This window comes from Dendrobates tinctorius, unplaced genomic scaffold, assembly GCF_039654945.1.
Source record: "Dendrobates tinctorius isolate UK_male_01 unplaced genomic scaffold, ASM3965494v1 ptg000030l, whole genome shotgun sequence".
In the NCBI taxonomy this organism is placed as follows: Eukaryota; Metazoa; Chordata; class Amphibia; order Anura; family Dendrobatidae; genus Dendrobates; species Dendrobates tinctorius.
The window spans coordinates 32580397-32604609 of NW_027361698.1; the positions used below are offsets into that span (position 1 = coordinate 32580397).

General features: G+C 47.8%; 1 long non-coding RNA gene across 1 annotated transcript in view; it reads left to right on the top strand.

The window, feature by feature from the left end:
* Nucleotides 1-24213, top strand: part of LOC141086189 (uncharacterized) — a 41295-nt gene that overhangs the window by 8826 nt on the left and 8256 nt on the right. The window lies entirely within an intron of this gene.

Consider the following 24213-nt stretch of genomic DNA (forward strand, 5'->3'; position numbering starts at 1 on the left):
TCTGATGATGCCCCCCACACACACAAGTATGGTATAGTGAACTCATCCCCATCCTCTCAGAGTTTCACCCCACACATACAGTGTAGTAACGGACATGTGATTGAGGGCCCCCACAGCTTCTCACACAGTATGGAGGCCCCCACAGCTTCTCACACAGTATGGAGGCCCCCACAGCTTCTCACACAGTATGGAGGCCCCCACAGCTTCTCACACAGTATGAGGGCCCCCCACAGCTTCTCACACAGTATGGAGGCCCCCACAGCTTCTCACACAGTATGGAGGCCCCCACAGCTTCTCACACAGTATGGAGGCCCCCACAGCTTCTCACACAGTATGGAGGCCCCCACAGCTTCTCACACAGTATGGAGGCCCCCACAGCTTCTCACACAGTATGGAGGCCCCCACAGCTTCTCACACAGTATGGAGGCCCCCACAGCTTCTCACACAGTATGAGGGCCCCCACAGCTTCTCACACAGTATGAGGGCCCCCACAGCTTCTCACACAGCATGAGGGCCCCCACAGCTTCTCACACAGCATGGAGGCCCCCACAGCTTCTCACACAGTATGGAGGCCCCCACAGCTTCTCACACAGTATGGAGGCCCCACAGCTTCTCACACAGTATGGAGGCCCCCACAGCTTCTCACACAGTATGGAGGCCCCACAGCTTCTCACACAGTATGAGGGCCCCCACAGCTTCTCACACAGCATGAGGGCCCCCACAGCTTCTCACACAGCATGAGGGCCCCCACAGCTTCTCACACAGCATGGAGGCCCCCACAGCTTCTCACACAGTATGGAGGCCCCCACAGCTTCTCACACAGTATGGAGGCCCCCACAGCTTCTCACACAGTATGGAGGCCCCCACAGCTACTCACACAGTATGGAGGCCCCCACAGCTTCTCACACAGTATGGAGGCCCCACAGCTTCTCACACAGTATGGAGGCCCCCACAGCTTCTCACACAGTATGGAGGCCCCACAGCTTCTCACACAGTATGAGGGCCCCCACAGCTTCTCACACAGCATGGAGGCACCCACAGCTTCTCACACAGCATGGAGGCCCCCACAGCTTCTCACACAGCATGGAGGCCCCCACAGCTTCTCACACAGCATGGAGGCCCCCACAGCTTCTCACACAGTATGAGGGTCCCCACAGCTTCTCACACAGTATGAGGGCCCCCACAGCTTCTCACACAGTATGGAGGCCCCCACAGCTTCTCACACAGTATGGAGGCCCCCACAGCTTCTCACACAGTATGGAGGCCCCCACAGCTTCTCACACAGTATGGAGGCCCCCACAGCTTCTCACACAGTATGGAGGCCCCCACAGCTTCTCACACAGTATGGAGGCCCCCACAGCTTCTCACACAGTATGGAGGCCCCCACAGCTTCTCACACAGTATGGAGGCCCCCACAGCTTCTCACACAGTATGGAGGCCCCCACAGCTTCTCACACAGTATGAGGGCCCCCACAGCTTCTCACACAGTATGAGGGCCCCCACAGCTTCTCACACAGCATGAGGGCCCCCACAGCTTCTCACACAGCATGGAGGCCCCCACAGCTTCTCACACAGTATGGAGGCCCCCACAGCTTCTCACACAGTATGGAGGCCCCACAGCTTCTCACACAGTATGGAGGCCCCCACAGCTTCTCACACAGTATGGAGGCCCCACAGCTTCTCACACAGTATGAGGGCCCCCACAGCTTCTCACACAGCATGAGGGCCCCCACAGCTTCTCACACAGCATGAGGGCCCCCACAGCTTCTCACACAGCATGGAGGCCCCCACAGCTTCTCACACAGTATGGAGGCCCCCACAGCTTCTCACACAGTATGGAGGCCCCCACAGCTTCTCACACAGTATGGAGGCCCCCACAGCTACTCACACAGTATGGAGGCCCCCACAGCTTCTCACACAGTATGGAGGCCCCACAGCTTCTCACACAGTATGGAGGCCCCCACAGCTTCTCACACAGTATGGAGGCCCCACAGCTTCTCACACAGTATGAGGGCCCCCACAGCTTCTCACACAGCATGGAGGCACCCACAGCTTCTCACACAGCATGGAGGCCCCCACAGCTTCTCACACAGCATGGAGGCCCCCACAGCTTCTCACACAGCATGGAGGCCCCCACAGCTTCTCACACAGTATGAGGGTCCCCACAGCTTCTCACACAGTATGAGGGCCCCCACAGCTTCTCACACAGTATGAGGGCCCCCACAGCTTCTCACACAGTATGGAGGCCCCCACAGCTACTCACACAGTATGGAGGCCCCCCACAGCTTCTCACACAGTATGAGGGCCCCCACAGCTTCTCACACAGTATGAGGGCTCCCATAGCTTCTCACACAGCATGGAGGCCCCCACAGCTTCTCACACAGCATGGAGGCACCCACAGCTTCTCACACAGTATGAGGGCCCCCACAGCTTCTCACACAGTATGAGGGTCCCCACAGCTTCTCACACAGTATGAGGGCCCCCACAGCTTCTCACACAGTATGAGGGCCCCCACAGCTTCTCACACAGTATGGAGGCCCCCACAGCTTCTCACACAGTATGAGGGCCCCCACAGCTTCTCACACAGTATGAGGGCTCCCACAGCTTCTCACACAGCATGGAGGCCCCCACAGCTTCTCACACAGCATGGAGGCACCCACAGCTTCTCACACAGTATGAGGGGCCCCACAGCTTCTCACACAGTATGGAGGCCCCCACAGCTTCTCACACAGTATGGAGGCCCCCACAGCTTCTCACACAGTATGGAGGCCCCCACAGCTTCTCACACAGTATGGAGGCCCCCACAGCTTCTCACACAGTATGAGGGCCCCCCACAGCTTCTCACACAGTATGAGGGCCCCCACAGCTTCTCACCCAGTATGAGGGCCCCACAGCTTCTCACACAGTATGGAGGCCTCCACAGCTTCTCACACAGTATGGAGGCCCCCACAGCTTCTCACACAGTATGAGGGTCCCCACAGCTTCTCACACAGTATGAGGGCCCCACAGCTTCTCACACAGTATGAGGGCCCCCACAGCTTCTCACACAGTATGAGGGCCCCCACAGCTTCTCACACAGCATGGAGGCCCCCACAGCTTCTCACACAGCATGGAGGCCCCCACAGCTTCTCACACAGTATGGAGGCCCCCACAGCTTCTCACACAGTATGAGGGCCCCCACAGCTTCTCACACAGCATGGAGGCCCCCACAGCTTCTCACACAGTATGAGGGCCCCCACAGCTTCCCACACAGTATGAGGGTCCCCACAGCTTCTCACACAGTATGAGGGCCCCCACAGCTTCTCACCAAGTATGAGGGCCCCCACAGCTTCTAACACAGTATAAGGGCCCCCACAGCTTCTCACACAGTATAGAGGCCCCCCACAGCTTCTCACACAGTATGGAGGCCCCCACAGCTTCTCACACAGCATGGAGGCACCCACAGCTTCTCACACAGCATGGAGGCCCCCACAGCTTCTCACACAGCATGGAGGCCCCCACAGCTTCTCACACAGCATGGAGGCCCCCACAGCTTCTCACACAGTATGAGGGTCCCCACAGCTTCTCACACAGTATGAGGGCCCCCACAGCTTCTCACACAGTATGAGGGCCCCCACAGCTTCTCACACAGTATGGAGGCCCCCACAGCTTCTCACACAGTATGGAGGCCCCCACAGCTTCTCACACAGTATGAGGGCCCCCCCACAGCTTCTCACACAGTATGAGGGCCCCCACAGCTTCTCACCAAGTATGAGGGCCCCACAGCTTCTCACACAGTATGGAGGCCCCCACAGCTTCTCACACAGTATGGAGGCCCCCACAGCTTCTCACACAGTATGAGGGTCCCCACAGCTTCTCACACAGTATGAGGGCCCCACAGCTTCTCACACAGTATGAGGGCCCCCACAGCTTCTCACACAGTATGAGGGCCCCCACAGCTTCTCACACAGCATGGAGGCCCCCACAGCTTCTCACACAGCATGGAGGCCCCCACAGCTTCTCACACAGTATGGAGGCCCCCACAGCTTCTCACACAGTATGAGGGTCCCCACAGCTTCTCACACAGTATGAGGGCCCCCACAGCTTCTCACACAGTATGAGGGCCCCCACAGCTTCTCACATAGTATGGAGGCCCCCCACAGCTTCTCACACAGTATGAGGGCCCCCACAGCCCCTACTCAGACTCGAGGACCCCATACAGAATGTAGGTCCCCTTTCAGTATGATTGCCCCCAAAATCAATATAATGTCTTTCATACAATATACTGCCCCCCCCAAATTCCCCACTCAATATGATGGCCCCTCACACAGTATTGGGGCTTCCACAGCCCACACACAGAATGAGGACCCCCCACATCACACCACTCAGTAAAAGGGCCTACACTGAGTATAAAGTAAAGATTAAATAACCACAAGATGGATCTCATCAACCCAGGTATCATTTTAAGGCCGGGGTCAGACTTGCGAGAGACTCGTGCGGAGCGTGCGGAGCGTGCGGCTGCATAGAAATACATGCAGCCCCACACTGCGGTCCCGAGTATTAAAATGCGAGACTCGTGCGAGTTTCTCTCAAGTCTATCCCGTCCCTTATCAGTATAATGGCGCCGACCTGACACTCTGTGGGTTACTGTGCACAATCCTGCTGACAGGTTCCCTTTAACCCCTTCGCCCCAAAACCTGTTTTCACCTTCCTGACCAGGCCAATTTTTACAATTCTGACCACTGTTATTTTATGAGATAATAATTCTGGAACGCTTCAATGGATCTCGTTGATTCTGAGAATGTTTTCTCTTGACATATTGTACTTCATGTTAGTGGTAAAATTTCTTCGATATGACTTGCTTTTATTTGTTAAAAAAGAGCAGAAATTTGGCGAAAATTTGGAAAATTTTGCAATTTTCAAACTTTTAATTTTTATGCCCTTAAATCAGAGAGTCATGTCACACAAAATAGTTAATAAGAAAAATTCTCCACATGTCTACTTTACATCAGCAGAATTTTGGAAACATAATTTTTTTTTGTTAGGAAGTTATAAGAGTTAAAAGTTGACCAGCGATTTCTCATTTTTACAACAAAATTTGCAAAACCATTTTTTCAGGGACCACATCACATTTGAAGTGACTTTGAGGGGCCTGACAGAAAATACCCCAAAATGACACCATTCTAAAAACTGCACCCCTCAAGGTGCTCAAAACCACATTCAAGAAGTTTATTAACCCTTCAGGTGCTTCACATAAATTTTTAAAATTGGAAGAGAAAAATAAACATACAATTTACTTCACAAAAATTTTCCTTTAGACCTATTTTTTTTTACTTTCACAAGGGTAACAGGAGAAAATGGACCATACATTTTGTTGTGCAATTTCTCCTGAGCATGCCGATACCCCATATGTGGGGGAAATCTACTGTTTGGGCACACGGCAGGGTTCGGAAGGGAAGGAGCGCCATTTCACTTTTTGAATGTAAAATTTGCTGGCATAATTAGCAGTCGCCATGTCATGTTTGGAGAGCCCCTGTTGTGCCTATGAAGCGATGGCTGGGGAACCACCACAATGCAGGGAGACTACGGCACACAAGATGAGGTGCAAACAACAAATGGTTAATTTATTTACAGGCAAGGAATGCAGTGTTAGGAAAGTGTAAACAGGGGTATGCAATGACATAAAACAATTTACAAAAGTGAAATTCTCTAGCTGGGCCATACAAATGGCACGGTGCACCAACTATTACAGATCAGTGTATTCTTTCAAAAGGCAAAACAATACAATAAAGTACAGTATGCTGCTACTCTAACTGTAGCCTGACTGGCCGCTGCTGTCATGGTCCAGTGCGGAGTTTATTTTCTGCTGTCTTCACTCCGGACTGGTCATGCGGGAGTTAATCTCCTCAGCCTCCTTCTGGAGCTAGCTGGGCTATTTCAGTCTCTCACAGCCTGCTGACCAGTCTTAGTGATAGCTCAAGCTTCCAGTTTAGAGCCTCTGACCCTTGTACCTTGGTGATCCTCCTGCCTTTGACTGGTATTCACGTGTATGACCCGGACTGATTTCTGACCCCGTCTCTTGGTATTCGTCTCTGCTGTTACGTTCCCTCTCTGGCATCTGACTCCCCGGCTTGTACCCCGACCACGTATTTCGTCTCACACTTTGGACCCCGTGCTCATGTTCTGGCTTTCTGACTCGGCTTGGTATTTTGACCACGTGTATTGCTGCTCCTTGTGGTACGTCTGCTCATGCTAGCTTCTGACTCGGTTCGTCTGACTATTCTCTCTCGTTACCTGTGGCACCTGTGCTGTTGCTCAGGGTTGCTGCTCTTAGTGTGTAACCTCTCTTCCCTCACCAGCTCCCCCTGGTGGAGGTTTCACTACAGCTGCTACTTCGGCCGCATGGCTACCGTGCTCTGTCTATTGCAGCCTATCCTAAGCCCTAATCATGTGCGCACATGTGGTTAACACTCACGGTAAAGTTGGTGTCTCAGTTCCTTCCTGGGGGCCCCCTGCAGTTCTCTGCAAGATGATGCGAAGTCCTCCCTGGCAGCTCTGTGCAACGTAGTCCTGTCCTTGGGTCAAGATTCCAATCCTGTTCCTAGAAACGGTGAACTCTCTCTTCTGAATTCCTTCGTGGCTCCTTGCAGTAACACTGGAAAACCATCTTCCCAGAAGGGTATACACAATCCCACAAGTCAGTCAGTTCTAAGCTTCTCCTCACCTCAGTCTCCTGCAGACTCCCAGCTCTAAACACTCACTGGGAAAACAGCCCCTCCCCTCTCCATAGCTGGAAGAGCAAACCAAAGCAGTCTTTTGAAGGGTAGAATAGACTGTACCATCGCATCTGCCAAAGGGGTGCTGTCTCTTAAAGGGGCAGCGTGTCTCAGCTGTCCATAGCAATGTCAGCCCCTTACACCTAAACAGTGGAAACCTCCCACAAGTGACACCATTTTAGAAACTAGACCCCTTAAGGAACTTATCTAGATGTGTATTGAGCACCTTGAATCCCCAGGTGCTTCACAGAAGTTTATAGCGTTAAGCCATGAAAATAAATCACATTTTTCCCAGATAAATCTTTTTTAGCTCCAAATTTTGCATTGTCATAAGGGTAACAGGAGAAATTTCTCCATAAAATTTGTTGTACAATTTCTCTTGAGTACGCCGATATCCCATATGTGGAGAAAAAAAACTGTTTGGGTGCAAAGCAGGGCTTGGAAGGGAAGGGGCGTCATTTGACTGTTTGAATGTAAAATATGATGAAATAATTAGCGGATGCCATGTTGAGTTTGGAGAGCCCCTGATGTGCCTAAACAGTGGAAACCCCCAACAAGTGACACCATTTTGGTAAGTAGACCCCTTATGGAACTTACAGTGCCTTGCGAAAGTATTCGGCCCCCTGGAACTATTCAACCTTTTCCCACATATCATGCTTCAAACATAAAGATACCAAATGTAAATTTTTGGTGAAGAATCAAGTTGAACGAAATTTATTGGTTATCTTACATTTTTGTAGAGAGTCAAAAACTGAAAAGTGGGGCGTGCAATATTATTCGGCCCCTTTACTTTCAGTGCAGCAAACTTACTCCAGAAGTACATTGTGGATCTCTGAATGATCAAATGTTGTCCTAAATGACTAATGATGATAAATATAATCCACCCGTGTGTAATCAAGTCTCCGTATAAATTCACCTGCTCTGTGATAGTCTGAGGGTTCTGTTTGAAGCACAGAGAGCATCATGAAGACCAAGGAACACAACAGGCAGGTCCATGATACTGTTGTGGAGAAGTTTAAAGCCGGATTTGGATAGAAAATCATTTCCAAAACTTTAAACATCCCAAGGAGCACTGTGCAAGCAGTCATATTGAAATGGAAGGAGTATCATACCACTGCAAAACTACCAACACCCGGCCGTCCCTCTAAACTTTAATCTCAAACAAGGAGAAGACTGATCAGAGATGCAGCCAAGAGGCCCATGATCACTCTGGATGAACTGCAGAGATCTACAGCTGAGGTGGGACAGTCTGTCCATAGGACAACAATCAGTCGTACACTGCACAAATCTGGCCTCTATGGAAGAGTGGCAAGAAGAAAGCCATTTCTCAAAGATATCCATAAAAAGTGTTGTTTAAAGTTTGCAACCAGCCACCTGGGAGACCACGAAACATGTAGTAGAAGGTGCTCTGGTCAGATGAAACCAAAATCAAACTTTTTGGCAAAAATGTCAAACGATATGTTTGGCGTAAAGGCAACACAGCTCGCTCATCACCCTGAACACACCATCCCCACTGTCAAACATGGTGGTGGCAGCATCAAGGTTTGGGGCTGCTTTTCTTCAGCAGGGACAGGGAAGATGGTTAAAATTGATGGGAAGATGGATGGAGCCAAATACAGGACCATTCTTGAAGAAAACCTGTTGGAGACTGCAAAAGACCTGAGACTGGGACAAAGATTTGTCTTCCAACAAGACAATGATCACAAACATAAAACAAAATCTACAATGGAATGGTTCACAAATAAACGTATCCAGGTGTTAGAATGGCCAAGTCAAATTCCAGACCTGAATCCAATCGAGAATCTGTGGAAAGAGCTGAAAACTGCTGTTCACAAACCATCTCCATAAAACCTCACTAAGCTCGAGCTGTTTGCCAAAGAAGAATGGGCAAGAATTTCAGTCTCTCGGTGTACAAAACTGATAAAGACATACCCCAAGTGACTTGCAGCTGTAATCGGAGCAATAGGTGGAGCAACAAAGTATTAAGTTAAAGGGGCCGAATAATATTGCACGCCCCACTTTTCAATTTTTGAATTTCCACAAAAATTTAAAATAACCAATAAATTTCGTTCAACTTCACAATTGTGTTTCACTTGTTGTTGATTCTTCACCAAAAATTTATATTTGGTATCTTTATGTTTGAAGCATGATATGTGGGAAAAGGTTGAAAAGTTCCAGCGGGCCGAATACTTTCGCAAGGCACTGCATCTAGATGTGTATTGAGCACCTTGAACTCACAGGTGTTTCACACAAGTTTATAACGTAGAGCCGTGGAAATAAAAAAAATCACATTTTTCCAATATAAGGCTGTGTGCCCATGATGTGATTTTTAAGCGTTTTTGCCGCGATTTTCAGCACGAAAACGCTGCGAAAACGTTTAAAAATCTTGTACAGAACGCACCCCATGCATTCCTTTGGCATTCCGCACATGCTGTGCTAATGCTGCGCTTTTTTCCGCGGTGGAATTGCATCGCGGAAAAAATCGCAGCATGCTCATTCTTTTGTGCGGAATCGCAAAAAATTGCCGCGATTCCGCACCCATAGGAATGCATGAGAATTGCTTACTTCCCGCATGTGGCTATGCCCACCATGCGCGAAGTTAAGCGTCTCATGTGCGGTTGGTACCCACGGTGTGGAGGAGAGGAGACAGTCCTCCAGGCCCTGGGTACCATACCCCTGTAAAAAAAAGAATAAAAAATCGGGGTATATTTACCTTCCAACGTCCCGCGCTGCATTCCCGGGCCTCAGCGTTCCCAGTAATGCCTTGCAGCAGGGTCCTGTGATGACGTAGTCTCGCGTGACTCTAGCGGTCTCGTGAGATCGCTATAGCAACGCGAGACCAACGTCATCACAGGTCTCGCAAGGCATCGCTGGGAACGGGAGCACCGCTGAGACAGCGCGGGACGTCGGAAGGTAAATATACCCCAATTTATTTTTTTATCATTTTTAACATTCTATCTTTTACTATTGATGCTGCATAGGCGGCCTCCATAGTAAAAATCTGGTCACACTTGTCAAACACTATGTTTGACGAGTGTGACCAACCTGTCAATCACTTTCCAAGCGATGCTTCAAATTGCTTGGAAAGTGCTTGAATATCGCACGCGAAAATCGCGGCAAAATCGCGAACATAATCGCGGTAAAATCGCACAGAAAAAAAGCGCGATTTCTGGGAAGGGGTCCGGTTTTCAGTGTCCGGATTTAATCGCATCGTGGGCACATAGCCTAAATCTTTTTAAGATCCATATTTTGCATTTTCATAAGAGTAACAGGAGAAATTGCTCCATACAATTTGTTGTGCCATTTCTCCTGAGTATGCTGATACCCCATATCTGGGGGAATACTAATGTTTGGGCACACGACAAAGCTTGGAAGGGAAGGAGTGCCATTTGACTTTTTGAATGTAAAATATACTGAAATAATTAGTGGATGCCATGTCGCTGCCTAAACAGTGGAATCCCTCCTCAAGTGACAACATTTTGGAAATTATAACCCTTTGGGAATTTATCTACAGATGTAGTGACAATTTTGACTAAAGGGGTGTTTTCCAGAAACAGGAAGCAGTGGATGTTTCTGAGTGAAAATTGCAAACTGCTGTTGTAGTGATGACATTATGCCCAGCTCATGCTTCTGGAGACACGCACCCGTAAGCTAGGCGGGCTCTCATCATTACAGAAATGCCAAACATGTGGGCGCTAAATGTCGTTTAGGCACACTGGAGCTCAGAAGGGATGGGGCATTTGGATTTGGGAGCGGAGAATTTGCTGAATTTATTTTTGGGGAGCGGGAAGCCATTTAGGTGTATCCATTTAGGTATGTTATCAGGTGTTAGGTGTTACTAGCATATGGATGTAGCCAGGCCCTGTGCCTTTGATTGTCTAACATCCCCTGGTGTGCTAGGCAATTGGTAATTTATCCCAAATCAGTTCCCACAATCCCTCTCACCTGATCCTCTACTCAGTCTTAAGGGCCTGTCACACTAAAGGTACTGTCACACTTAGCGATGTACCAGCGATCCCGACCAGCGATATGACGCGGTCAGGATCGCTGGTACATCGCTAAGTGGTCGCTAGTGAGCTGCCATACAGGCAGATCTCACCAGCGACATCGCTGGGGACGGGGGTCGCTACTTACCTGTCACACCAGGCGATCCTGCGTCCTCCCGCCCGGCTCCACGCGTCACTCGTCGTCACAGCAGGAAGCGCCGCAGGAAGCTGACGACGAGAAACAGTCCTGAAAGTTCTCGCGCGATCAGCGATAACCAGCGGGGGAGCCGGTCGTAGGTAAGTATCAGACACAGAGATATCGCTAGCAATATCGCTATAACGTCACTAGTTATAGCGATATTGCTAGCGATATCTCTTAGTGTGACATGCCCTTTAGCGATATCGCTAGCAATATCGCTATAACTTGTGACGTTATAGCGATATTGCTAGCGATATCGCTGTGTCTGATACTTACCTCCGACCGGCTCCCCCGCTGCTTATCGCTGATCGCGCGAGAACGTCCTGGACTGTTTCTCGTCGTCAGCTTCCTGCGGCGCTTCCTGTGGAGAGACGAGCGACGAGCGTGGAGCCGGGCGGGAGGACGTCAGGATCGCCTAGTGTGACAGGTAAGTAGCGACCCCCGTCCCCAGCGATGTTGCTGGTGAGATCTGCCTGTGTGGCAGCTCACTAGCGACCACTTAGCGATGTACCAGCGATCCTGACCTCGTCATATCACTGGTCGGGATCGCTGGTACATCACTAAGTGTGACAGTACCTCTGTATATTCAGATGCCTTCTAGGGGGGCACGTGTGCGGGTCAGGCACGTGTGTCTCCCTGCAGCATAAGTATCACGGCAGTAAAAGTATCGCAAAAATGCAGTTATTACTACGGCAGTTAGTCTCGGCAGGAGTCAGGACCCCACACTATCTACCTGTCTCTTTTGGGTATGTCTGCTGAGTAAACCCTTCTTATTACTTGGACCTAGCTTTTCTTAACCTATCTTATTTCTTCACCATGTTTACATATGCCCTCACAGTGTTTGCTCCTTTAGTCCTCACTCTCCTTCGCTAACCCCAAACCCCAGCAGCCTCTAACCAAATAATCATCTCCCCTTCCCTCTTTCCTCCCCATCTGACTTCCTGTGCTGAACTGCTCCTCAACCTCAAATCTGTCCGAATGAAACATAAAACAAGCTGCCCACTCTCCTTCTCCCATCTGCTCTCCCTTTCTCTGCTTCTCCTCACTGCTGGCGACATATCTCCCAATCCTGGACCTCCACAGCTCTCACCCCCCACTACTTCCCCTTCCTACCGCTCCCTATCTAATAAGAACTACCACAATCTTTCCAACTTAAAACCTGTGCCATTGACACCCAACCCCCTGCTCCCTCTCCTGGGTGCACTTTGGAATGCCCGCTCCATATGCAATAAGCTCCATGTGATTCATGACCTCTTTCTCTCTCAATCTTGTCTTCCTCGGCCTCACAAAAACATGGCTGACACCCTCTGACACCGCCTCCCCTGCTGCGCTGTGTTACGGCAGCCTCCACTTTACCCACACTCCTCGCCCTGGCAACAGACACGGTGGAGGAGTGGGTCTTCTCCTTTCTTCCAACTGCACCTTCAACACAATCCCACCTCTTCCCTCCCTAATCCTCCCCTCTTTCGAAGTCCACTCTGTCGGCATCTACTCTCCCTCCAACCTCCAAGTGGCCGTCATATACCGACCTCCAGGCCCGACCACTGCCTTCATTGACCAATTCTCTACCTGGCTTCTTCATTTTCTTTCAACTGACACCCCCACTATCATCATGGGTGACTTCAACATCCCCACTGATACCCTTCAGTCAGCAGCCTTCAAACTCCTGTCCCTAACTTCATCCTTTGGAATTACTCAGTGGTCCTCCTCAGCCACCCACACAGATGGACACACATTATACCTGGTCTTCACCCGTCTCTGCTCTCTTTCTAACTTCACCAACTCCCCCCTCCCTCTATCTGACCATCATCTACTCACTTTCTCATCCCTGTCCTCCTCACCTGGCACCCATGTCCAGCAACACGCACACCCCCCGCAGAAACCTTGCACACCTAAGAGAGAGGTTAGCTACGTTGAAGATCATTAAGGAAGGTGAAGAGTTCTTGGACAGAGCAGAATTATCTCTTCATGTTACAGAAAGAGAAGAAATTCGAAGTGCACCTGAAGAAACAGAGGAATGGAGACATGTGACCCAGAGAAGCAGGAGGATCAGGAGGCAGTCAGCACCCATACTGCTCAGAAACCAGTACCAGGCTCTCACGCAGGAAAACGATGAAGAAATACATCAGGATAAGACTTTGCCAACAAACAGCAACCTTGTACGCCTTCAGAGTCCTCCTGGATGGAGAAAGAAAAATGTTGTGAAGAAGAAACGGAGAGTGGTGGTCATGGGGGATTCCCTGTTGAGAGGAACAGAGGCCGCTATCTGCAGACCGGATATAACTTCAAGAGAAATGTGCTGTCTTCCAGGTGCAAAAATTAAAGATGTGTCTGACAGGATATCAGGACTCTTCAGACCTACAGATGACTACCCATTCCTGCTACTACATGTGGGGACAAATGACACCGCAAGAAACGACCTGGAAACCATCTGCAGAGACTTTGAAGACTTAGGCAAGAAAGTGAAAGAACTGGGAGCGCAGGTGGTCTTCTCTTCCATCCTCCCAGTGGATGGCCATGGAACAAGGAGGTGGAATAAGATTCTGCAGGTGAACAACTGGCTACGTCGATGGTGCCGTCAGCAACGATTTGGATTTCTGGATCACGGAGTGAACTACTTATACGATGGACTACTTGCTAGAGATGGGGTGCACCTTACGAAGACTGGAAAGCATGTATTTGGAAGTCGCCTTGCTTCACTTGTAAGGAGAGCTTTAAACTAGAACAACATGGGAAGGGAAGCAAAAGACCAGAAAAAGCCATACACCTGACAAATGCTATTGAGAACTCTGCTATTAGAAGTGGAAAGGAAGAACAAAGACGAAAGAATCTAATTAATAAAAATATTGGAGAAAGAGAAACCAATCACAAACTAAAGTGTTTCTATACTAATGCACAAAGCATGGGCAACAAACAAGGAGAATTGGAACTACTAACACAGGAAAAGAAATATGATGTCATTGGAATCACTGAAACTTGGTGGGACGATACACATGATTGGAATACAAGACTAGAAGGATACAACTTATTTGCAAGAAACAGACTTGATAAACGAGGAGGGGGTGTCGCATTGTATGTTAGAAACGCGTATATATGCACAGAGATTGAAGCTTCAGAGACTGGGAGTTCTGTGGAAACTGTTTGGGTAAGAATACAAGGACAGAACAATGGAAAGGACACCATTGTAGGCATTTACTACAGGCCGCCTGTGCAAGCTGAAGATATGGATGAACTCTTTATGCATCAAATGGCCAAGTTCTCCAAAAAATATGACATAGTTGTCATGGGAGATTTCAACTATCCAGACATTTGTTGGGAATCTCTCTCAGGCAAAACTAACAGGTCAAGGAAATTCTTATCCTCTCTTGCTGACAACTTTATCTTCCAAAAGGTAGGGGAGAAAACAAGGGGAACTGCTACCTTGGATCTAATCATTATAAACAGGGAGGAAATGGTTGACGAGGTAAAAGTGGCTGGGACGCTAGGAGGTAGCGACCATGCTATTTTAGAATTTTGGATAACTAGAGGCGGAAGACCTGTGAAGACTCAGACGTCAAGGTTAGATTTCAGAAAGGCAGATTTTAAGGGATTCAGAAAGAGAATAGGAGGGATCCAATGGCTGGATATCCTTAAAGACAAAAATGTCCAGGAAGGATGGGAAATCTTGAAAAATGAAATTCTCAAAGCACAGTTGTTAACAATTCCGAAAAGAGGGAAGAATAGGAAGCATTTAAGGAAACCAGGATGGATGAACACAGAACTTAAGCACATGCTAAAAAGGAAGAAAAAAATGTTTATAAAATGGAAAGAGGGAGGCATATCTAAAGAAGAATATAATGCTGTCTGCAGAACCAGCAGGGCACAAATCAGATTATCTAAAGCTGAAAATGAATTGAGGCTTGCAAGAGATGTCAAAAGCAATAATAAAGGATTTTGGGGATATGTCAAAAGTAAAAGAAAAGTCAAAGATGCTATAGGATTTTTACAGGATGAAAATGATGAAATGGTAAGACAGGATGTTGAGAAGGCTGAACTTTTAAATTCCTATTTTGCATCTGTTTTCTCTCAGAAAGGAAATGTAACATCAACTGTTCTTCACTGTCCTATTTAGGGAATAGAAGAATCCAGGATATCTATAAACAGAAAGATAGTGAGGAAACACTTAGCTAACCTAAATGAATTCAAGTCTCCAGGTCCAGATGAATTACACCCCAGAGTACTGAAGGAGATAGCAGAAGAAATTTTTGAACCCCTCTCCATAATCTTTGAAAATTCTTGGAGAACAGGAGAAGTGCCAGAAGACTGGAGAAGAGCAAATGTTGTTCCTATCTTCAAAAAGGGGAAGAAGGTGGACCCAGGCAACTATAGACCGGTGAGTCTGACTTCTATACCAGGAAAGATCTTTGAACAAATTATTAAACAACATGTATGTCAATACCTGGATAAGAATGAAGTGATTAAACAGAGTCAGCATGGGTTTGTAACTAATAAGTCATGTCAGACTAACTTAATTTCCTTCTATGACGGTATCACTGATTGGGTGGATCAAGGAAATGCTGTAGATATAGTATATCTTGACTTCAGCAAAGCATTTGACAAAGTCTCTCATACAATCCTTATTGAAAAAATGACTAAGTATGGAATGGACAAGGCAACTGTTAGGTGGATTCATAACTGGCTTAGTGATCGGACCCAAAGAGTGGTCGTAAATGGCTGCACATCCAGTTGGAAGAATGTCTCAAGTGGGGTACCACAGGGCTCTGTCCTGGGCCCTGTATTGTTCAACATCTTTATCAACGATTTAGATGAAGGAATTGAGGGTAAACTGATTAAATTTGCTGATGACACAAAGCTAGGAGGGATAGCTAATACTAGAGAAGAGAGAGAGAGGATTCAAAAAGATTTAAATAAACTGGAGAAGTGGGCAGCAACTAACAGAATGGTTTTTAACAGGGAGAAATGCAAAGTACTACATCTGGGCAATAAAAATGAAAAAACCATATATAGAATGGGAGGAATAGGGCTAAGTGACAGCACATGTGAGAAAGACTTAGGTATACTAATAGATCACAGACTGAATATGAGTCAACAGTGTGATGCAGCAGCAAAAAAGGCAAATGCAATTCTAGGATGTATTAACAGAAGCATACAGTCTAGATCACGTGAAGTCATTATTTCCCTCTACTCCTCTTTGGTCAGACCTCATCTGGAATATTGTGTCCAGTTTTGGGCACCACATTTTAAAAAAGACATCAACAAACTGGAGCAAGTTCAGAAAAGAGCGACCAGAATGGTGACCGGTCTGCAAACCCTGTCTTATGAGGAAAGGTTGCAGGATTTGGGAATGTTTAGTTTGCAAAAGAGAAGACTGAGAGGAGACTTAATAGCTGTCTACAAATATCTAAAGGGCTGTCACATTGTAGAAGGATCAACTTTATTCTCATTTGCACAAGGAAAGACTAGAAGCAATGGGATGAAACTGAATGGGAGGAGACACAGATTAGATATTAGAAAAAACTTTTTGACAGTTAGAGTGATCAATGAGTGGAACAGGCTGCCACGAGAAGTGGTGAGTTCTCCTTCAATGGCAGTCTTCAAACAGAGGCTGGACAGACATCTGACTGGGATGATTTAGCGAATCCTGCTTTGAGCAGGGGGTTGGACCAGATGGCCCAGGAGGTCCCTTCCAACTCTACGATTCTATGATGATTCTAAACAGCCACGCGCTCTCTGACTCTATTCTACCACTGGCATCCATATCCTCACTCCATGACACAGACAGTGCCACTGCCTTCTACAATGCCACTCTCGCATCAGCTATTGATACGGTTGTCCCTCTCGTTCATGGCAGAATGCGACATGTCAACAGACAACCCTGGCACAATAACACCACTAAAAAGCTCCGGCTAGTGTCCAGGATTGCAGAGCGGCGCTGGAAGAAAACAAATTCGCAAGATGACTTCACCACATTCAAACAGGCAACACTCGATTTCAAATCTGCCCTCACCTCTGCTAAACAGGCCTATTTCACAACCCTCGTATCTTCCCTATCTTACAACCCAAAACAGTTATTCAAAACTTTTAACTCCCTCCTCCGCCCACCACTGCCTCCTCCAACCTCCCTCATCTCTGCCGAGGACTCTGCCACACACTTCAAAAACAAGATTGACCAAACAAGGCAAGTCTTCATCACTCAACCACCACAACCCCTTTGTATACCAGACCAATGCCCAAACCCCATAACCTCACTCTCCAACATCACTGAAGGGGAGCTTAATCGCCTCTTCTCCAAATCGCACCTGTGCACTTGACCCCATCCCATCCCACCTCCTCCCCAACCTCACCATCTCACTAATCCCATCCCTTACCCACCTCTTCAACCTATCACTAACGTCCAGTACCTTCCCTTCTGCTTTCAAGCATGCCACAATCACGCCTATCCTTAAAAAGCCAACCCTCGACCCAACCGCTATGTCCAGCTATCGCCCAATATCATTGCTTCCATTCGCTTCCAAACTCCTGGAACAGCATGTCCATGCTGAACTTTCCTCCCACCTATCATCTAACTTGCTCTTCGACAAACTACTGTCATGATACCAGTGCTGGGTGACCGGCACTGCTGGGGTTAATGTTCTGACCTCAGTGCAGACTCTCACCTGCACACCTGGGACCTATTATGGTGGCCTCTCATTGGTTCTGGGGAGGCTTCTTATAGCCTCAGGAAGCTCCCATCCCGCGTCAGTTATACTTTCGCCCTTGGCATTGTGTTCTGGTTGCATGATTCTCTGTGTATGACTCGGTCTGTTCTCTGGATTTTGCTTTGGATTCTGCCTGGTACCTTCTACGTCTGTTTGGTTTTGATCTCTGCTTGGCCCTGACTATCCGTTCTGTCTCGTCCCTGGTACTTTACTGAAATCTTGTGTATGACCTTTGGCTTTATCTGACCTCCCGTCTGTTTATCCCTCCTGTACCTCGCTTGCCTGTACTGTGCATGACCCCCGCTTTGCCCGACTTTGAGTTTTCTACCTTCTTTGAAAGGAGGACGCTAAGCCCCGCCCCCTTGCAGTCACATGACCGTAGGTCCCGTGCCGGCTTGCTAAACTTCTACATTCAGGTCCTGTGCATCTTTATTTTCTGGCTGTTCTTGTCCCCAGGGGTCCCTACGGTGCGGGTGAGTCCCTGCTTAGCGGAGGTTGTACGCCGGCACTGTCAGGACCCTGACATCTACAATCTGGTTTCCGCCCCCATCACTCCACTGAGACAGCCCAGACCAAAATTACTAACGACCTACTTACAGCCAAATCAAATGGACAATACTCTATACTCCTGCTTCTAGACCTGTCTGCTGCATTTGACACAGTTGACCACTGCCTCCTACTACAGATCCTCTCCTCCTTCGGCATCAAAGGCCTTGCCCTATCCTGGATCTCCTCATACCTTTCCAAACGCACATTCAGCGTCTCCCACTCCAACACCACCTCCTCATCCCACCCTCTCTCTGTTGGAGTCCCCCAAGGCTCTGTTTTAGGACCCCTACTCTTCTCAATCTATACACTTGGTCTGGGACAACTCATAAAGTCCCACGGATTCCACTACCACCTTTATGCTGATGACACTCAGATCTACCTCTCTGGCCCACACGTCACCTCTCTGCTGTCCAGAATCCCAGAGTGTCTATCAGCCATATCCTCCTTCTTCTCCTCTCGCTTCCTCAAACTCAATGTAGACAAATCTGAACTCATCATCTTTCCGCCATCTCACAGACCTTCTTTACCAGACCTTGCTATAACAATTAATGACATCACACTTTCCCCAGTACCAGAAGTCTGCTGCCTCGGAGTAACCTTTGACTCTGCCCTGTCCTTCAAACCGCACATCCAAGCTCTTTCAACCTCCTGTCGCCTCCAGCTCAAAAATATTTCCAGAATCTGTCCTTTCCTCAACCCTCAATGTACTAAAATGCTTGTGCATGCCCTCATCTCCCGCCTCGACTACTGCAACATCCTTTTCTGTGGTCTCCCTGCTAACACCCTCGCACCTCTCCAGTCCATCCTTAACTCTGCCGCCCGACTAATTCATCTCTCTCCTCCCTACTCCTCGGCTTCTCCCCTCTGCAAATCTCTTCACTGGCTCCCATTCCCTCAGCGTATCCAGTTCAAATTACTAATTCTGACCTACAAGGCCATCTATAACCTGTCTCCCCCATATGTCTCTGAACTAATCTCCCGATACCTTCCCTCACGTAATCTCCGGTCCTCCCAAGACCTCCTTCTCTCCTCCACACTTATTCGCTCCTTACCCAACCGCCTCCAAGACTTCTCCCGAATAGCCCCTATTCTCTGGAATTCTTTGCCCCAACAAATCCGACTATCAACCACATTTGGATCCTTCAGACGGAACCTGAAAACCCACCTCTTCAAGAAAGCCTACAGCCTGCAATGACCCCGCTACCTCCTTCTCTCTCACCACTACCGGTGATATCACCTCAACCAACACTGGAACTGCTGCAACCCACCAACCTACTGTCTCCTTCCCCACCATCCTGTAGCATGTAAGCCTGAAAGGGCAGGGTCCTCTCTCCACTCTGTATCAGTCTGTCATTGTTAGTTTGTTTACTGTAAGTGATATCAGTATTTTGTATGTAACCCCTTCTCATGTACAGCACCATGGAATCAATGGTGCTATATAAATAAATAAATAATAATAATAATTTAACTTTTCCAGAACCTTTGTGCTACCAGTAATGTGGAAGCCCCCTGTATTTTCATTAACAGATGACAGATCGGAGTGGGGACTTGATTTTTTTTTTGTAGATTGAGTTGAAGCTTTTATTGGGAACATTTTACATAATGTTAGTGATCACATTCATCCGGCGCTCTACGCTGAGCACTTACTTTGGGGTTTTCATCTAAATCTCCAAGTGATGTGACATATGAAACCCCTGAGGGATCCATTCACTATAATGAGGCAGCAGGGTTACTCTGGACTCCTTCTGGCCTCTGTTTAGTGGTGTCCTTTTCAGAAGTGCACAAAACTGTGGCCGACGACACTTTTATGCAATCCTAAAAAGACAGACACCGAAGGATCACAGGTCAGATAGCGTCCACAGTGCCTCCATCTGCCTCATTATAGGGAATCTTCCGCAGGGGTTCTGTCTGAAGCATGAATTTCAGACATTTACATGGAAACCCCAGTGTAAGCGCTCAGCACAGAGCACAGGATAAATGTGCGACGAGCCTTACTGCAATCTTTGGGAGGCAGAATGAAAAAAAAAATCAACAACATATGAAGAATTGGTTTTAGCTACTTTAATGTGTGGGAGAATTTGGAGTGGGGATGGGGGTTATTTAATGTGTGGGGAGATTTGGAGTGGGAATGGGGGGGTACTTAATGTGTGTGGGGGATTTGGTGTGGAGATGGGGGTACTTAATGTGTGGGGGGATTTGGCATGGGGATGGGGGGATTTAATGTGTGTAGGGAGATTTTGTGTGGGGATGGGTGATTTTTAATGTGTGTGGGGAGATTTGGAGTGGGGATGTGAGTTATTTAATGTGTGGGGAGATTTGGAGTGGGGTTGGGGGTACTTAATGTGTGTGGGGGATTTGGCATGGGGATGTGTTGTGAGTTCATTTTCCCCTTCGTCACTGAGGTCTTGTGAACTCCCTATTCTGGTAAAGGAAGGTAATGAGCCTGATTATCAGGCACCTGAGTCTAATGAGGATGACTGGCTGAGTGGAGTCACGGACTGGATATAAGGCTGCCGACGCCCTTCTGCCCTGCGGGTGATTTCTCTGTGGACTTCTAGGACACCAGTCTGATTCCTGCTCCCCTAAAGCTAATTTTTTTGCTTTGCCTGTTGCATTTGTGTTTTGTTTTTGTTTTCCTTGCTTTTCTGGATTCTGCCATTCCCTGCTGGGGTGAGCTGAATCTCCTTTTGCCTGTTGCTCTGTCTTCAGAATATTCCTGAGTACTGACATAGCTTTTTGAAGCCTAGCGTCTTCAGGGCCTTTTTCACTGTCAGTCTGTTGGCTCTTATTTTCATAGGGTTTTTCACGGATTGCAGACAGCAGCCTTCCTGTCCTTTCCTATGTAGTTAGCTTGGGCCCCGTCTTTGCTCAGTCTATCTTTCTGTCTGTGTTAGTGTTTTCATCTTGCTTCACCGTCATTATATGTGGGGGGCTGCCTATTGCTTTGGGGTCTGCTCTGGGGCAGTTTAGATTTCCCCTTTCTTTCTTTAGGCCTATTTAATTCTCCGGCTGTGATCGAGGGGTCTAGGGCATCGTAGGAACCCCCCACGGCTACTGCTAGTTGTGTTGATAAGTTCAGGGGTCTGCAATCCGATAGCTGCCAACTTCTCTGGTTTTCTGGACTTAGCTAGCATTTCTGTTTTTGCCTCCTACGGTGACTCAATCATAACAGAATCACCCGCCATACCGCAGATCCTAGGGTACTCAATAGCAGGAAAGAATTGTGCAAAAAAAAAAAAAAAGGTGTGTGTATATTCTTTCCTCTATATCTCTGAGGCCGTAGGGGGAATTTTTTTTTTCTCTCAATGGAGATAAAGCAATTGTCTGATCGTGTGGAGCAGCTCGCTGCGGAAGTGCGGGGAATTTCCGCCTACCTTGCTCATTCGCATGCTGTTGAACCAAAGATCCCTACACCTGATGTATTTTTTGGGAATTGATCTAAATTTTTGAGTTTCAAAAATAATTGTAAATTATTTTTTGCCTTGAAGCCTAACTCGTCAGGGAGCTCCGCGCAGCAGGTTAAAATCGTCATCTCTTTGCTGCATGGCGATCCCCAGGATTGGGCGTTTTCTTTGAAACCAGATGATCCTATTCTGACTAATGTGAACGCATTCTTTCAAGCTTTGGGGTTGTTGTATGACGAACCTAATGCTATTGATCAGGCTGAAAAGACCCTGTTGGCATTGAACCAGGGTCGAGATTCTGCAGAGTTGTACTGTCAAAAGTTCCGAAAGTGGGCGGTCCTTACTACCTGGAATGATAATGCCTTGGCTGCTCTCTTTCGGAAGGGTTTGTCAGAAGCCGTAAAAGATACTATGGTGGGATTTCCTGTTCCCTCTGGTCTGGACGATTCTATGTCATTAGCCATTCAGGTTGGTCGGCGTTTGCGTGAACGCAGGATTGCACGAGAGGTGTTGCCACCGGTTGAACAGACGTCTGAACCTATGCAATGTGATAGAGTTTTGTCTAAGGCGCAACGTCAGGAGTTCAGAAGGCGTATTAAGCTGTGTTTTTTTGTGGAGATGCCTCGCATATTATTTCTGTTTGTCCTAAACAACAGAAACGCTTTGCACACACATTTTCTGTTGGTGGTGTTCAACCTAAGTTTCTTCTGGCAATTACTCTGATCTGCTCCCTGTCCACATTTTCCGCCAAGGCTTTTGTGGATTCGGGAGCAGCGCTAAACCTAATGGACTTGGATTTTGCTAAACGTTGTGTGTTGTGAGTTCATTTTCCCCTTCACTACTGAGGCCCGAGGAACTCCCTCTTCTGGTGAAGAAAGGTAGTGAGCCTGATTGTCAAACACCTGGGGCTGATGATGATGACTGGCTGAGTGGAGTTAATGACTGGATATAAGGCTGCCGACGCCCTTCTGGCCTGCGGGTGATTTCTCTGTGAACTTCTAGGAAACCAGTCTGATTCCTGCTCATCTAAAGCTAAGATTTCTGCTTTGCCTTTTTGCATTAGTGTTTTGTTTTCCTTGCTTTTCAGGATTCTGTCATTCCCTGCTGGGGTGAGCTGAATCTCCTTTTGCCTGTTGCTCTGTCTTCAGAATATTCCTGAGTACTGACATAGCCTTTTTTGAAGCCTAGCGTCTTCAGGGCCTTTTTTACTGTCAGTTTGTTGGCTCTTATTTTCATAGGGTTTTTTCACGGATTGCAGACTGCAGCCTTCCTGTCCTTTCCTATCCAAGCTAGCTTGGGCCCCATCTGTGCTCAGTCTATCTTTCTGTCTGTGTTTTGTTCTTTCTTCTTGCTTCACCGTCATTATATGTGGGGGGCTGCCTTTTGCTTTGGGGTCTGCTCTGGGGCAGTTTAGATTTCCCTTTCTGTCTTTAGGCTATATAGTCCTCCGGCTGTGATCGAGGGGCCTAGGGCATCGTAGGAGCCCCCCACGGCAACTGCTAGTTGTGTTGATAGGTTCAGGGGTCTGTAATCCGATACCTGCCAACTTCTCTGGTTTTCTGGACTTAGCTAGCATTTCTGTTTTTGCCTCCTACGGTGACTCAATCATAACAGTTGTGGATTTCCGATGACACCTCTGCAGACGACTATCCCTTTGAGGGGGATTGATGCTACTCCTTTGGCTAAAAATAAACCTCAGTTTTGGACCCAGGTGGTCATGCAGGTCGCCCCAGACCATCAAGAAAATTGCAGATTTTCGGTGTTGCATGGTCTGCATGATGCCATTGTTCTGGGGTTTCCCTGGTTGCAAATTCATAATCCAGTTTTGGATTGGAAATCTGTGTCTGTGGTGAGTTGGGGTTGTCGGTGTGCCTTTAGTGAGGCTCCGGTTTTTTCCACCTCTCCTCAGTCGCATGATGTTCCTGACTATTTGGCGGACTTTTATGATGTATTTAGTGAGAATGAGTCTGCGTCCTTGCCTCCTCATAGGAGTTATGACTGTGCAATTGAACTAAGCCCGGGGTGTAAATTTCCCAAGGGTCGGCTCTTCAATTTATCTGTACCCGAGCACGAGGCTATGCGGTCCTATATTAAGGAGGCGTTGGAGAAGGGTCATATTAGACCATCCTCTTCACCCTTAGGTGCCGGGTTTTTTTTTGTGGCCAAAAAGGATGGTTCCTTAAGGCCTTCTGTTGATTATCGTGCCCTCAATAAAATTACTATTAAATATCAGTATCCGTTACCTCTGATTTCAGATCTATTCTCTAGAGTTAGAGGTGCTTGCTGGTTTACCAAGCTTGACCTCAGGGGGGCGTATAATCTTATCCGCATTAAGCAGGGGGATGAATGGAAGACGGCGTTTAATACTCACTAATGCCCCTTCTGTCTTCCAGTGCTTCATGAACGATATTTTCCGAGACTTTGTCGATAAATTTTTGATTATCTATCTGGATGATATTTTGATCTTCTCCAAGGACTGGGATTCTCATGTGGAACATATTCGGACTGTGTTCCGGATCTTGACGGAGAATTCCCTGTATGTCAAAGGATCGAAATGCCTTTTTGGAGTACAGAGGATTTCATTTTTGGGATTTATTTTGTCTCCGTCAACTATTGAAATGG